The sequence below is a fragment of the Pteropus medius genome, unplaced genomic scaffold (assembly GCF_902729225.1).
Source record: "Pteropus medius unplaced genomic scaffold, Ma_sr-lr_union100, whole genome shotgun sequence".
Lineage (NCBI taxonomy): Eukaryota > Metazoa > Chordata > Mammalia > Chiroptera > Pteropodidae > Pteropus > Pteropus medius.
This window is the reverse complement of record NW_024351543.1, coordinates 2,522,578-2,538,561: the sequence shown is the minus strand read 5'-3', so window position 1 is coordinate 2,538,561 and position 15,984 is coordinate 2,522,578. Positions and strand designations below refer to the sequence as shown.

The 15,984-nt window shown below is 36.9% G+C and overlaps 1 protein-coding gene and 1 long non-coding RNA gene across 9 annotated transcripts in view; one reads left to right on the top strand and one right to left on the bottom strand.

The window, feature by feature from the left end:
• LSAMP (limbic system associated membrane protein) overlaps positions 1-15,984 on the top strand; it is a 570,870-nt gene that overhangs the window by 229,571 nt on the left and 325,315 nt on the right. The gene's annotated exons all lie outside the window — the stretch shown is intronic.
• The window catches only part of LOC120586648 (uncharacterized), a 79,610-nt gene that overhangs the window by 15,947 nt on the left and 47,679 nt on the right, over positions 1-15,984 (bottom strand). For all 3 annotated transcript variants that reach the window (XR_005648767.1, XR_005648766.1, XR_005648768.1), the window contains 2 exons: positions 11,850-11,954; positions 10,897-11,009 (listed from right to left, as the gene is read on the bottom strand). This is a non-coding gene — a long non-coding RNA (uncharacterized LOC120586648). The remainder of the gene's footprint in view (positions 1-10,896; positions 11,010-11,849; positions 11,955-15,984) is intronic.

The following is a 15,984-nucleotide window of genomic DNA, read 5'->3' as shown; positions in this document are numbered from 1 at the left end:
AGTAGATGGGAGGCCTTTAGGGCGATTAGGCTATGAGAGCAGAGCCCTCATGAATGGGAGTAGTGCCCTTATAAAAGAGGCCCCAGACAGATCCCTTGCCTTTTTTGCAGTGTGGGAATACAGGGAAAAACCTGCAACCTGGAAGAGGGCCTTCACTCAACCATGCCGGCACCCTGATCTCAGACTTTCAGCCTCCAGAACTGTGAGAAATAAATTTCTGTTGTTTATAAGTTACCCAGTCTTTCATATTTTGTTGTAGCACCCTGAACCTGAACAGACTAAAAGATTTCCCAGCCACATGTACCTTATTCTCTAATAGGTATTACATTTTGATATCTATCATTTCTGATACTAAGGAAGATGCTTTTGCTGACTGGTTAGTTGTTTTCTTGTTTGTTTGGTTCATCCTTTTATTAATTTTGCAAGTAAGATCATGACAGTGGTTATGTTGAGAGTAAGTGAGATCATGAAATGGTGCTAATTGTTCTTAGATATTCAAGTCTTTGTCAGTGATGCATTGCCTTTCAATTTTAAACACAGAATCATTATTTTTATACTTTTCACATACTTAGCATTTCCCTTTCATTTTTCTTTTGTGTCTTTTTCTGCAGACATACCTTCTTACCTCTTTTAAGTGGAAAGATTATTTCTCATTCATCAGTGAATGGCTCCAGTTTCTACTGTTTCTAGTACAATTATTTTCACATATAGGGTATTCAGTAATATGTCTGAAAATACTAGTTATTATGTTTCTGCATTTCTGACTATAATGGTGAAGAAATGATTGACATATTGCAGGTTATTTTAGCCACATGCCAAACTTTATCAGGTGGAGAACTATTTCTAGCAGAGATATTATATCAAGAATTTATGCATCAAGTAAAAAGTTAACCTGAGTGACCTCCAAAAATCCTTCCATCTCTTAATTTTTATGATTCTGTGTTATTGCACAAGGGTGCAATTTTATAAACAGAAAAAATAAGTTTGCCTTTGGGTGTTAGGCTTTCATATCCTTCAATTTGAGTTTTCATTGAATTTACTATAACCATTTAACACAACGGACTTTGTATTGTACTGAAAGTACCAGGAAACTTGGCTCTGTCTCTTAGCACAAAAATACTTTCATCATGAGCCATTCTGCAAAGATGTCTGTTTGCACCTTTATGATACCCACTTTGGCCCTGTCTTTTTTTTTTTTTTCCAGAAAAAAAAATATTTTAAGATATATGTATATGTGATTCTGTTTGGGTATGTGTGTGTGCTATAGTAGATCTGTTTTCTCTTCATATTCCTTGTGCATTTACCAGTCATTTAATCATTATTTATCAAGTACTTCCTGGCTTCCCAGCACTGCTCTAGATGCTTTGGTAGAGTCAAAAAAATAAGAGGACATGTGCTTGGCCTTAAAGAATATAGTCGAATTGGAGAAACCTTAAAAATAACTAGGGAATGATAATCTCAGATATTGTAGGATTAGTTTGATATACTATGAGAAATGATTACCACATAGGCTAACAGTTCTAGTGGTAAATTTATTTATTATGGAAGAATTCTTGGTATCTAGACTTGTGCTTATATTTATGGAAAGGACATTTGTGAAGGTGGGCACTGGAGAGTTTTCATAAGCCAATGAATAAAGGTGAGTTACAGAAGAATCTCACCAAGTGATGAGGTGATGGGAAATGAATTAAAGCAAAGGATAAGACACATCGTCAGGTTCAAAGACAAGAATGGAAAAGAGAGTGGTATGTGGACAAGGTGATGGGTGATTTTGAAAGGAAATTGGTAGTGCTTATATATGAGGTGATAAACAGTAGGGAGCCACCATACGTAATTTGTATTAAGTGAATATTGTATTTGATATATACTTACCCTATGCATCCTTATATAGAGAGGAAAAGCAGAAAGATAAGCAAGACATTTGAAGGTTATACACAAAATGCGTCCCCCGCCCCCGCCCCCATCCCGTAGAATGTAATAAGAAGTTCTTTATTATAGCTGTGGAAATAAAGAGAAGTGACAAATATGAGATATGACTGTATTTGATGAGCAATAATTTAATAGGATAATTTTTTTGGTGCTTTTTAGTGAAGTAATGTTTTCTTTACTGAATAATGCCTCTGGTCTATGAGTAGGACGAAAGAATGAGCATAATAAAAAAATATAGCCTTTATAATTGCTATTATTATAAAATCCCTTGAAGATTTGAAGAGAGAATAACAGTCTTACTGTGGTATTTTGTGCTCAGTTAGACAGCTATTGCTTTTTACCCTAAGGTGGCTGCATACTGAAGATGGGTGAAGTGATACCCAAGAATATGGCTTGTAGAATATTTAGGGATCAGCTCAAATAAAAGGAACCATATAAATAAAAGGTGTTATTATCAATAGTCATATCAGTATTGATTGTTATGGTTGTCTTGGGAAGTTTATAAGAACTAATATCAGTGGTAGCTCATACCACAGCCATAACTGTAAGAATCTTTTGAGTCATAATATTACATATGTTCAAAAGTGGCTAAACAGCCTTTGGAAATAAATGAGACTGCTTTGATTTTCACCTGTGACAATGCACAAATCTGGCATTTTTCTGATTTGGAAAAATTCTGAGTCTGGAAATTAAACTGTCAGAGCTGAAAAGTATGGGAATGTGAGGACCAAAAACTGTTTAATCAAAGTGCTAGATACTTTTTCAAAAGGGGTAGGAAATAGATTGTCCAATAACAGTGTAACTGCATGAAATGCATCTTTGGAACAAAGAAAGATGGAGGAAGAGGAAGAAGGCACCAGAAACCGGAGATTGCTTTTCCCAGTGGTTAAGAAAAGAAAATGTTTCTCTCTCTTTCACTTTTCCATCTATTATACTAGACAACAGCAACTGTTAAACTGTATCTTTACCTGCCATTAAAGCACTTGCCTTTAAAATTCTTTTATAATCCAATAACTCAAATTTCTGGGTCTTCAAAATATTTGATAAGAGATCAAAAACCTTTTATACATGTCATAGAAATCGACAGAGAGGAGGGAGAAGAAAAGAGGGAGGGAGGCGGTGGGGAGAGAGAGAAACAGAGACAGAGACAGACAGACAGACAGATTTTTCCATCTTTAAGTTGAAAAAATTTTAATCTTGCCATAAAGAAAGTGGTAAGGGAATGTGATGCCAAATAGTTTACATATCTCTTAACTTCTGAATTTTTAATGGACATTTGGCACTGGATTGTAAATTCTAGAGTTACTATTAATGTTTTTCTAATGGATCTTTATTATCCATAAGTTGTTCAGTGTTTAGCTATTTAACTGACAAACTTAAAAGGCTATGGTATATAGAATGCTCTGTTAATCCAAGGTTTGTGTGTAGCAATTCAAAGAAATGCAGTGGGATTTACCCTAATAGGGGCTTCCTCTGCTTAACTAGTGTTCAGGACAGCTAACCTGGCTCTTATAACTAACGTGAAATGTGTAGTGAAAAATAAACAGATGTTAAGATTTTTGAGAATTTTTTAAATAGCACTATTGACAATTTCTTTTAGTCCTTGTGTCTTATTTGACAAGGTATAACTCTTTTCTCTCCTTTCAATCATCTATCTCCCTGTTTCCCAGTAGTCATTATAGGTGTAGAGATTTTGTTCTATTTCCTATCCTGAAAGGTGTTGGGGGGAAAAACATTTCACTCAGCAATGCCAATATAAGTAAACTGATCCTCACTTTTAGGTTATTGAACAAAGCTTGAATCATGACACACAACATCAATAACACTAATGATTCTGAAAGCAGCATTCTTGAGAGAATTTGAGAGCAACCAGGTACTTACATTTCTATCCCACATCCTGTCTACAATATTGTTACCATCTTCCTTGAGAGTTTTTAAATGCTCTTAAACTTAGGTTTGAAGTTGCCTTTTATTTTTACTACATTTTCTCCCCTCTATTACATACTTAAGCAAGAAAAAAAAAATCTATCTATCTATCTATCATCTATCTATCTATCTATCTATCTATCTATCTATGTATCCATCCATCCATCCATTCATCCATCCATCCATCCATCCATCCATCCATCCATCCATCCATCCATCTCAGTTGTTTGGAAAGCCCCAGTAACAAATTCCAGATGTTTGTATCTGGTTCTTGTGTATATTCTTACCTCTAACAGAAGTCAGAGATATTGATAATTAAAAGGACTTAAGAATTTTCAATAAAATTTGAAAGTAAAATCTAAAACAATGAAATTGCTAAATATCCAGTTTTGTTTATCACCTATTTTGCTGGTGAAATAGTAACTCTTTTTGCCATTGGGTTATAGAGGACTGTAGATATGCAAATAGCCACCTACAATCTGCATTGTCAGGGGTCATATCGGCTTTATTCACCAACCCATACATAGATACAGGTGACCCTTGAACTATTTAGGTGTTCAGGGTGCCGAACTCCACACAGTTGAAAATCGATTGTAACTTTTGACTCTCCCCAAATTTAATTACAGTTATCCCTTGATATCCACAAGGATTGGTTCCAGAACCCCCTGCCCCTATCACAGGTATCAAAATTCTTGAGTGTTCAAATGCTTATATATAATGGAGTAGAACAATGCATATAGTCAGTGCTCCACATCTGCAGTTTCCCAGCTGTGCATGGAAAATACTGTTTTCCATTTGCAGTTGATTGAGTCTGTGGATGCCAAATCTGAATACAGAGGATGCAGAATACAGAGGGCGAACTGTCTATTTATTGGAAAAAAATGTGTGTAAGTGGACCCATGCAGTTCAAACCTTTGTTGTTCAAGGGTCAACTCTATTTACCTAGTACCTGACGGGATGTAGAAGATAATTCATACTTACTGAATAAATTTCAGAGGAGGGTGTGATGAAACTATTCTGTCTTTATTGTGTTGGCAGTTACATGACTGTATGCATTTGTCAAAATTAATGAAACTGTACACAAAATGAATTTATTGTATGTAAATAATACCTTTTTAAATAAAAACACGTTCATCTTATAAAGAATCTGTGTATGTCCATTCATGCTCTCTTTTATTCATCAGCTATTTTTTGAAGAACCACAATGCACCACTGTGTTAAACTCCAAAGAGATACAAATAATTAAGCTCTTACTCTCCCTTTTAGAAGCTGGTCTTCTCTTCTTCACCTGCTCCTTATACTCTTACCTCTCATCGTTCCCTTTGTGCGTCCCCTTACCATAATAGGGCCCATGGATCATGATTCTTTAGAGCACAGGTCCCCAAACCCCAGGCAATAGACTAGTACCGGTCTGTGGCCTGTTAGGAACCTGGCGGTACAGCAGGAAGTGAGCTGCTGGCAAGTAAGCAAAGCTTCATCAGTATTTTCAGCCGCTCCCTAACGCTAGCAAAACTGCCACAGCTCTACCTCAGATCATCAGGCATTAGACTGTTATAGGAGCACCAGTCCCTGGTGCCAAAAAGGTTGAGGACCGCTGCCTTAGAGGACAGGGGGTTCAGAGGTTCTGGAATCTTTGGGTTCAGAGATGGTACAGCAAACTTAATATGACTGAAGGCTAGTTTGAAGTCCTATTTCAGTGATATCATGGTGATAAGTAGTGGTGCAAATATATTTTTTAAAAATAGTCCTTGACAAAAATATGTTACATGTTCAAAATAATAAGAAAAAGTAATATCATCAGGTATGGCTCATATGTATTTCAGTCAGTGGATTTTTATTTGGAGAGAAAGGCAATGTGGTAATGTTATTAAAAGAAGAAGAGGAGGAATAAGAGTATTAGTGTTTTGAATGCAGTGATCAGATTTGGTTGCCTACCTAATACAACTCAATTTTGTTAAAGTTTCTATTCTACATGATTCAATAAAAAGTTACCCTTTATCCAGCTAATAAATTCAGTTTAATTTAAACCAATACTAGTAATTTTATTCCTCTTCTCGGTGATTGATTTGGACATAAAAATAGCAGACACTTATTAAGCATTCATTATGTGTTAGGTACTATTCTAAGAGTTTGCCTGGTATTAACCCATGTAATTTTTACACAATCCAATGAGGAAGGTAGTACTGACATCTTCATTTTTTAGGTAAGGAATCTAAGGCACAGAGAAACAGAGCAGCTGCCCAGAGATAAACAGCTATTAGTTGCAATGCCAGACTTCAATTCAATCCACATTATTCTAGTTCTCATGCTCTTAACCACTAAGTTATTCTGCACACAATGCAGTTCTGGCCAATGATATGTGAGAAAAAATTTGTTAGGAACTTCTTAGAGAATTTCCTTGCACCTGAGAATTAAACCAACACAGAGAATTGCCAGGAACCACAGAGAATTAAAGCCAACGATCTGACATGCCATCTTGGAGGCTTCCCCACTTCTACACTTCTAGGCGTGTGAGATAATAAACATCCTCCTTGTCTAAATCCTATATCAGGATTTTTTTTTATAGACCAAAGCATCCAAGCAGTTATTAATATGTTGAATCCTATTCCTTGTCATATAGCAAGTGTGTTACATACATTATCTTATGTAGCCCTCACAACTCAAAGTAGGTTTTATTATATTCCTATCTAGACTGAGGTTTAAAGAGATTAACTAATTTTCCACAATAATATAGCAAGTAAGTGGTAGAGACCAGGATACTGGACTCCAGAACCCAGGCTCTTAACACAGTGCTCCACTGTCTTTCTCAGTCATAAATATTCCAAAATAATTAATAATCTTCTTATCCAATGCCTGTTACACAAAGCAGGTTTTACCTTTTATAATAAGAAAGCCATCTATCTATATCTATATATCCATATCTATATCTATATTTATATCGATAAATTCTGTTAAATTAGCCAAAGAGCAGCTACATGACAAAAGCATTATACTATCTGATGCCACTAAGCAGTTAGATTGAATTCTAATTGGCTCATACGATAAGTTAGCAATTGATAGCTAAAACGTTGACATTTTTCTTACTTTTAATGCAGGTTGAAAAGATTTCCAAATTTAATTTTAGTCATGCATATTCATATGACTAGTTTTAAATATATATACATGATTTTATTTCATTACCTTATTGAAGATGGACTTAAGCAAATTTTGGGCATCTTAAAAATTTAAACATTTTGGTAAAGCACACAGACGGCAAAAGAAACACAAGAAATGGGTTAAAGATGATCAGGAAAACTGACCATATGATCATAATTTCTTATAGATGAAATTTGAGCTCGTCAATAATCAGTAGCTGTGGACTTTGGCTAAGAAAATTGCCAGTGCCTACCGTTGGTGTTTACAGCCTGTAACAAGAGATGCAAGCTTTACTCAAATGCACATCCATTTATTTTAAAAATGTACTGAATGGCAGGCATTAAAAATAGATGAGGCTAGTTTCCTGAGACCCACTGACAGTAATCAACAGCATGAGCAAGGAGAAAAATAAATTAGATTTTTAAAACCTTTTTGGCTGAAATCATCAATGATTCTTCTGATCCTACAAAGAGTGAAATGAGTTGAAAGAAATACAATTATCATTTGGGGGATGTGCTTTCAAAACGAAGAATAAGTTTATAAAAATAAGTTTACTATCTGGAGGACCTTCCTTTTAAGCAGTGATGACTCTTTCTGCTTTGAGTGGAGAGTATTCTGTTGGCATTGCTGAGCCCAGGATTTCCTGGAAACACTCAAAAAAGCTGTGTTGTTCACGGCTACATCTTTCATAATGGGAAGCAGAGAGAGAGAAGGGTGTGAATTGGAAGAGATGCAGGCTCTGCAAACTTAATCCATGGCAGGCACCTCAGACCCTGTGGTCAGCCCTGCCTAAGCCTGCGTCGCTCATTTTGTTTTCTGGTTGGAATGTAAACTAGAAAATAGAAAAAAGGTCTACTAGATTTGCTACAGGTAATTTAAGGGGGGAGAGCAATTTAAGTTTGGGTTTTCTGCCTTTTCGGTTTTTTTTTTTTTTAATATACCTTATTCCAACTTGTTAAGTGTAGGTAGTAAAACTATTTGATTAACAAATTGGTTTTAAAGACTTCTATAGCTATCCTTTTAAAGAAAATTTTCCTTTTAGAGAAAAGATACCAGTAAGACAGCAGAATTAGATTTAGTGTTTGGAAATATATAATGAACTGTACTGTGCTTTTTGGTAATGAAATTAAGGAACAACCTCCAAATACCTACTCCATAATAACTCCTCTATTTCCCCTAAGCATTAATCACTAATGCTGGCATTTTAAGCATCAGTGGGGGAGATGTTCAGGTCATTGAGATTGTCCTGTACCCTGTCACACTAGAGGGTGAGCACATATTGCACAGGGGTATTCCAGTCAATCTTGTCAGGACTCAGTAAGTTAAATGCTCGAGGATCCAATATGTACAGAGAAGAAGCAGAAGGAAATGCTTCCCTCCACATGACTTTTAGGGACATGCTTAGAGATTGTAAACATCAAAATAATCTCATTAAATTTTTTACATCCTATTTTTGGGATGAATTTTTATCAAAGGTCTACTTGGCAATCATAGTGAGGGGCAGATTGATTGGAACAGAACTGACAATAAAACGAGCATTTTTTTTTTCTCTCTTGCTTTAAATGTAAATTAGTGTCCTTTGATTTGGGGGAAATGCAGCCATAGTTCTGCCACCCACCGTGGCACAGAGAGAGCTCCCCTGCAGGGATGTCAGCTCTGGTACCCTAACTAACCCCTTTGATCAACAAAAAATAGAAGCTCCCCCAAACAAACACAGTGGCAATGGGCTGATAGAGTCTTTTCTATTCCTTAGAAAAAGATAACAATTCAAACAACTTGTTTATGTCCACTAATATATCTTTTAAAACACATTTTAAGCTGAGCAGTCCCACTTGTCCTATGTTCATGGGATCAATCTGCTGAGTCTGATTAGACAAAGTGGTCATTTCTTCTTTGTTCTGTCCCTTCCCTAGGTCCCTTTACTTTTATGTCCTAGCTTTATCCTTTCTCCTGGCCTCTCACCACTCCTCACATTACCTAGTTCTTCTCCTCCTCATGGCTTTGCCTCTGTTAACTGCTCTGCCTTTGGTCTTCATATTCACACACAGATTTCTCTCTGCCTTGTTTATGAATTAGCTGTGCATAATAGCTCTGTATATGTGATGAGAGTGTTGATAACAATACATGCCAGAATGTGGTTTCATGGGGATAGGAGCAGTAACTGCCTTGGCTATTGCTTACATCTCTTGTTTAAATCATTTACACAGTGATGGCCTCATAGCAGGCATCGGATGGACAGATGGATGGATAGACATATGGAGCAGGTACGAAGGCTATATATGCTTCATAAGATCCTGAGATCTTTCTTATTTCAATTTCCCTTCATAATTTTTGTGTAGACACACACACACACACACCCCTTTCTCTCTACCCTTTTTGAAGAGCGGATTTGTGTAACAACCTCTCATCCCAAATGATGCTCTGAAGAAATAAGTTTTCACTTGTATGCAATTGATTTACAGCTAAGGTGAATAGATTCAATGATGTGACATCAGTTCACAGGACTCTGTAGAGGAGCTCTGAATATCTACACTAGATGTTTTTTCTGGTGGCAATCGTTATGTGTTCTGGGAGCCTGTAGTCCAATGCAAATTCATAAAATACACGCACACACACTCACACATTTGGCCTTTTGGTGATATTATTCTTTTATCTGTGCTTACAATAATGATGTAAGTTGAGAGATGGTATAGTACAGTCCCTAAGAGCATAGAGTCTAGAGCCTAACTGCTGCGTCTAAATAGTTCTGCTACTTGGTAACTTTGTGAACACAGGAAAGTCACTGAAGCTCTCTGTGCTCTCTGTGCTTCAATTTCCTCATGTAAAAAGTAGGAGTAATAATAATACCTATTTCCTAAGTTTTTGTAAGGATTAAATATGTTAGTATGTAAAGAACAGTTCCCGGTATGTGTTAAGTGCTATATAAAGGGCAGTTTTGATGATATCAATTGGGGTATTATTACAATAGCAAAAGGTACTGAAAGGATGCTTTTTTTCTGAGTAACTGTTACCTCAGTGTATCTTTCATTCATTGATTCAGCATGTGGCAGAGCAATGACTTGTGATAGGTATTATGGTAGTCATTGGTACTGCATAGGGAATAAAAAACAATTTTCCTGGCCCCACCAAAATTAATTTCTAGTAGGAGAAACCAAAAAAAGGACATCTATACTTATATAGATATAGAGATAGAAGTAAGATAGATGATAGGTAGATAGATGGTAGATAATAATGATAGATGATAGATACATAACTACATAGATATATAGATACATAGATTAGATAGATAGATAGATAGATGGATAGATAGATAGATAGATAGATAAATAGATAGATGATAGATAGATGATAGATAGATGATAGATAGATAGATAGATAGATAGATAGATAGATAGATAATAGATGATAGATACAGAGATACATAGGTACATAGATACATAGATAGATACATAGATAAGTAGGTAGATCATCTACCTAAAGGCTTTAGAGATTATGCAATAGGGTGAAAAGGACCAGGAGAACCTGGATGGGGTGGAAAGGCAGCTGAGAACCCAGTGGGAGGAAACCAATCTTGCATAGAGTAAGGAAAGACATTCAAGGGATCAACAGTGCAGGGCCCCTGGTGAAGAACTTGGCATTTTTGCAGCATGGAAGCAAGGGTTGGGGGTGACAGCAGATGAGGCCTGTGGGATTGAGTAGAGCAGCCTGTTCCGTTTGTGTTTCCTTCATAATTAAAAATAATCTATTTGAACCAACTTTAAATTTCAAAGGCTCAGTTTTCCTTAATTATCATCTCCTGTTCAGAGGATTTATGGGAAAAAAATCACATGAACACACATGCACATGCAAAAGGCATATGCCTATCTTTACTTGAGCTTTTGATTAATCCACTTTTAATCCACCTACCTAATTGTGCTTTGCTTTTTTCTCTTTCTTTATCCTCCAATTGCTCCACTGGGTTGGGGGTCTGGAGGGCAAACACATTCATTATGTTGCCAGCATTCAAGATAGGAATCGCCCTGCAGGGGACAAAATTAAATTTACAGATTTCCCTTGTACATGTCATAAACTATTGATTTAATACAAGAGGAGAAAGCTGCAGTAATGGGAAACAACTGCGGTGCGAAGGTGGGCTTTGTCCGAGGAGAGGTCACCGGTGACTACAGCTAAGCCCAGCCTGGGCTTCTGAGATCAGCTCCTGTCCCCGGCCAAAGGGCAAAGAAGGTAGGTAGATTTGGTTTATATGTTGAGTGTACAGAATTGCAATGGAGGATCATTCCCTGCTCAGACATACTAACTTTATGCCTGGAGAAAGTATCAAGTGACCAATACAGGGAGGGTAGATTCAATGAATGTTTATATCTACTATTCCTGATGTATTAGAGCTGCATGGGATCTTTTTAAAAGTTACAAGTGAGGAGTCGGGCTCAGAGAGGAAATAGTTGATCAAGGTTATCCACTTGTATTAGAATTAATTCTCTTCCTCCAGAAAACTTTTACTGATATCTCAGTACTAGTTAGGGATGGCTCCTTTATGTTCCTCTAAAGCCATATGCTTGGCAGTTAGACTCTCTCTGGTATCATCCTCATTAAGTTAGAGGCTCCTTGAGGGTTGAGCATGTATCATATGCATGCTTATATCTGAAGTGATGAGAAGAAGCTCTGAAACATAAAGGCAATCCATATAACTCTGAGACTCCTAGGATGCATGTGTGATTCTTATTTCTGAATGTAAAAGCATTTGAAAACTGTAAATTATATATGTGTGGTATTCTTTTTCCTTTTTCTTTTCATTTTGTTGCTTTCCCTCTCCCCCAGGCTCCTTCCGTTTTTCTACAGACCTAGCAACTTTTAATTACCTGTTGTTCCTAGTGGGGCCAATGAGCAAGAAGTCCAGGGATGGGGGACAGGCAGGCTAACGACCAAGCCATGGCAGCCATAATGGAGCTTCTGCAGGGAGCACCCTAAGAAAAAGAGCAAAGCCTAGAACTGCTGCCAAAACTGTAGGTCACAGACATTTATCAAGGCCGAGATATCCCGCAAAATTACAGCCTTGGCAGCAAAGTATATGTACTCACACACATACATACACACCTGTACAAACAGAAAGACAAAGTTATGAATGCAAAGGTAATACACACTACCAGGTCATTCCAATATTCTTATTTATTTTGAATGAAATCTGTATATTTATTTTGCTAAATTCTTTAGGAAAATGATATGAAGATAGGGGATAATAAAAACTCATCCGAAAAGATATTTCCACACCGATGTTCATAGCAGCATTATTTACAGTGGCCAGGACATGGAAGCAACCGAAGTGTCCTACGATAGATGATTGGCTAAAGAAGCTGTGGTACATATATACAATGGAATATTACTCAGCCATAAGAAGAGATGAAATACTGCCATTTGCGACAACATGGATGGACCTCGAGATAATCATACTAAGCGAAATAAGCCAGACAGAAAAAGTTGAAAATCACGTGATATCACTTATACGTGGGATTCAAACCTAAATGCACCAAATGGACAGGACAAACAAATAGAGACTCATGGACATGGACTATAGACCAGTGGTTACCAGAGGGTGGGAGGGAGGGAGGGAGGAAGGGGGAAGTAGACAGGGGGGAAACAATTAAATAATTTCAATTAAATAAATAAATAAATAAATAAATAAATAAATATATTTTTTAAAAAAGATGGGAAGTAGTGTGATATTGTAAAGTAAGTCTGAGATAAACACCAGAAAACAAATTTTGAATATCAAATCAACTACAAATTTATTATATGACCTGATTATTATATGAGCTTCCACTTTTGCATCTATAAAATTATGACAGTCAAAAAAGTTGAGCCCACAAAGGGTTAATTAACCACAAAGGGAAACTGAAATGTGTCATGTAGAGGATAGCTTCTAAAAACATTTCCCAACTTTGATTACAAAACGAGTCTTAAAAAACAAATTTATGAACTAACTGAGCCCTCACTATATCCTGACATCACTGGAGAAAGATTTAGAGGTATTAGCTCGAGAATCCATCCCTCCCACTGTTTTCTGGCCAGGATCAGTTTTCCGACCAGGGGAGGTTGTCCTCAAAACCAAGCAAAAATCACCAAGCTGCACTAGTCATGGAATATTGCCAACACCAACCCATACACAAGACATGTACTGCCAATCACAGAATTTCTAAAAACAGTTCTCTAAGACCATTTTTTGCCAGCCACATGAAGATGTCTAAGATTTTAGTTAGAACAGTAATTAGTCGTAGACTAACACTAGAATTCATTTTCATATGCCAAAATGCTAATGTGAATGCAGAGAGAACCTTTGTCTCTAGGGGCAAAGGAGGTGGATCCATTAATGTTCTTTTTTTTTTTTCTGCCCTACTTCCCTTTCATTTTCTTTTCTGCTTGGGGGCGAGTTATTTTGACATGATTATGCACTCTCATTCCAGCATCCAAATCTACTGTTGCCCACCCTCGCCTGCTAAACCCCATCTATTTAGTCTATGTGTGTGTTTGTGTGTGTGTTTGTGCGTGCTGTTTTTAGCTTTTCTATCTAAATGCTTCTCAGAACAGGTCCAGTAAAGATAAGGCTTTACATCCCAGCTAAGCCTGGTATGGGAATCTTACTAATTTTTGAAGGAGAATCTACTGTGCTGTCTCTGTTTGGTGCATGAAAACTACACCCTGATGCCCATTGATTTAGAATATTTGTTGGCACTAAACCCATTCATGAGAGAGCCTAGAATCCCAGTGACTTTCTTGGCAGCAAGTATTTCTAGTGTTTGCTTAGGAAGGAGAAGTCTATGGATTTAGGGAGCTACTTAAGCCCATGGTGCAGCTATTTCTAATACTTAATCAAGGCTTATGTGCCTGATCTAATCAGTCACAAGCAGAATAGTCATGAAGCTAACTGGTGGCATTGCCACATGCTTCAACAACATACCCTCTGCTCAGTGTTCAGTCATTTTAAGTACTAATAAATTGAGATAACCACAGATGGTTAATTTATTTCTCCCTCTGAATATGACATTACTCACTTTTTACAGCCAGGGAGAGGAATAAAAATGTTTACTCTGATAATACTGATAATGTAAAGTCATATTGCTATATGCATTTGCAGATTGAATGGAAATATCCTGCAGAAAATGTTATTTCATGTTGTTCTTATGGAGACAGAGAATCTCGTTCTTCCTCACTGTGGTGGGTACAATGCAAAAGAATCATGCTCCTTGTCCCAAAACAAAGTATATTCCAAAGCTAACTCTCCAATATGGCAGCCACTAGCCACATGTGGCTATTTAAATTTAAAACAATTAAAATGAAATAAAATTGAAAAATCAGTTTTTCACCTACACTAGCAGGTGAAGTACTCAACAACCACTTTGAAGTACTCAGCAACCACATATGGCTAAGGGCTACCTTATTTAAAAGCACATTTTTGAGTATTTCCATTGTCACAGAAAGTTCCGTCGGAGAACTCTGTATTCTTTCTCTAAATGTGGGCTGTGCCATTGCTCCTTCTTCTGATTTAAAACACGAAGTTTTGGCCCCATTCAAGACCTACTAATTCAGACTCTCTGGGATATAGCCTTACATGTTAACAAACTTCTCAAATGTTCTCTTTCTGCAGTCAATTTCGGAATGCTTCATAGATTATGTCCTCATATCCATTACACGTTCACATACCAGTCACCCAAATGTTGCCAAATGTATTTAGTTAAAACAGTTCTCCCTTGCTATTTTATCTCCTCTCTCTCTCTCTCTCCCTCTCTCTTCCCTCCCTCTCCTCTCTTTCTCTCTCTCTCTTCTCGTAGAGATAAGTTTCTCCCATGCATTTTGGGTCCTAGCAATAATCTGTATCTCTTTCTTCTCTTTGCCAATGACTATGTTAGCAAACAACCAAAGGATAATATACAGAACGTAGGAGCACCTGAAGAAACGAAAAATTCTCACTGAAAACCTCAAAAATCATAAAATTCTTCAAATTATCAAAGGTGTCCTTCTCCTCTTGTCAGTTCTTTGATTATTACTATCGCTAGAAATTATAAAGAAAGGTAGAATCAGGGTCTCAGGGATGAAGGGACTCTTAGAAATCATCTTCCCCATCCTCCTTGAATTATTGCTACATCATCGCAGAATGAACATCTAGCCCTGGGGTCCTACACTTTGCCTCAACAGAAGAGTCACATGTCTTGGGTCTGGCATGGTTAAGGGTTCCCCAGGTGGTATTGATAATCTAGCAGGTTTGGAAACCAGTAATGTGGGCGATGATTGATTCCCTCCAGTGCTCCAAATTCACACTCCTTCCTGATGCTGCCTACCCAATCACCACAGAGTCCTAAGAATACCCTTTCTTAAATAGAGTTGAACTAGTCTTTGAAGCGTCTATCTACAGGTCCCGGTGCTGCTTTTTAAGTCTATATAAGATACGTCTAATTATTCACCTAATACTCCTTTCACAAACAGACTTTTTCCTTTTGATGCTACCAGTCATATTCCTTCAGAGCTTTTGTTTCTTTTGGTTACAGCCTGATTAAACTTACTTTTTGTAATCATTCTATTTTAGGAATGATATAGTGTCATCTCATCATATAGTGTCATCTCTCTCTGCCAAAAAATTTCCAGTTCGCTTGTATCTTTTTAAAATGTAGCACTCCAAACTATTGTTTTTAATTAATAAAACCTGACTTATAATTTAATAGCCATCTCTCCATAACATCATACTTTCTGCCCACCAAAACCTTGGCACCTTTTTTTTTTAAAAAAAATTTATTTATTTGTTTGTTTGTTTGTTTGTTTTATTATGGTAACATTGGTTAATGAAATCCAGTAAGTTTCAGGTGTACAATTTAGCAGTAAGGTATATATATGTTACATTGTGTGTTCACCTTTTTAAGTGCACTTGCTGTTCATCTTGTCACCCCTCCCAAACCTCAAACATCTGTTCCTCTAATCTCACCACTATTGTGTGTGGGTGTGTGTATG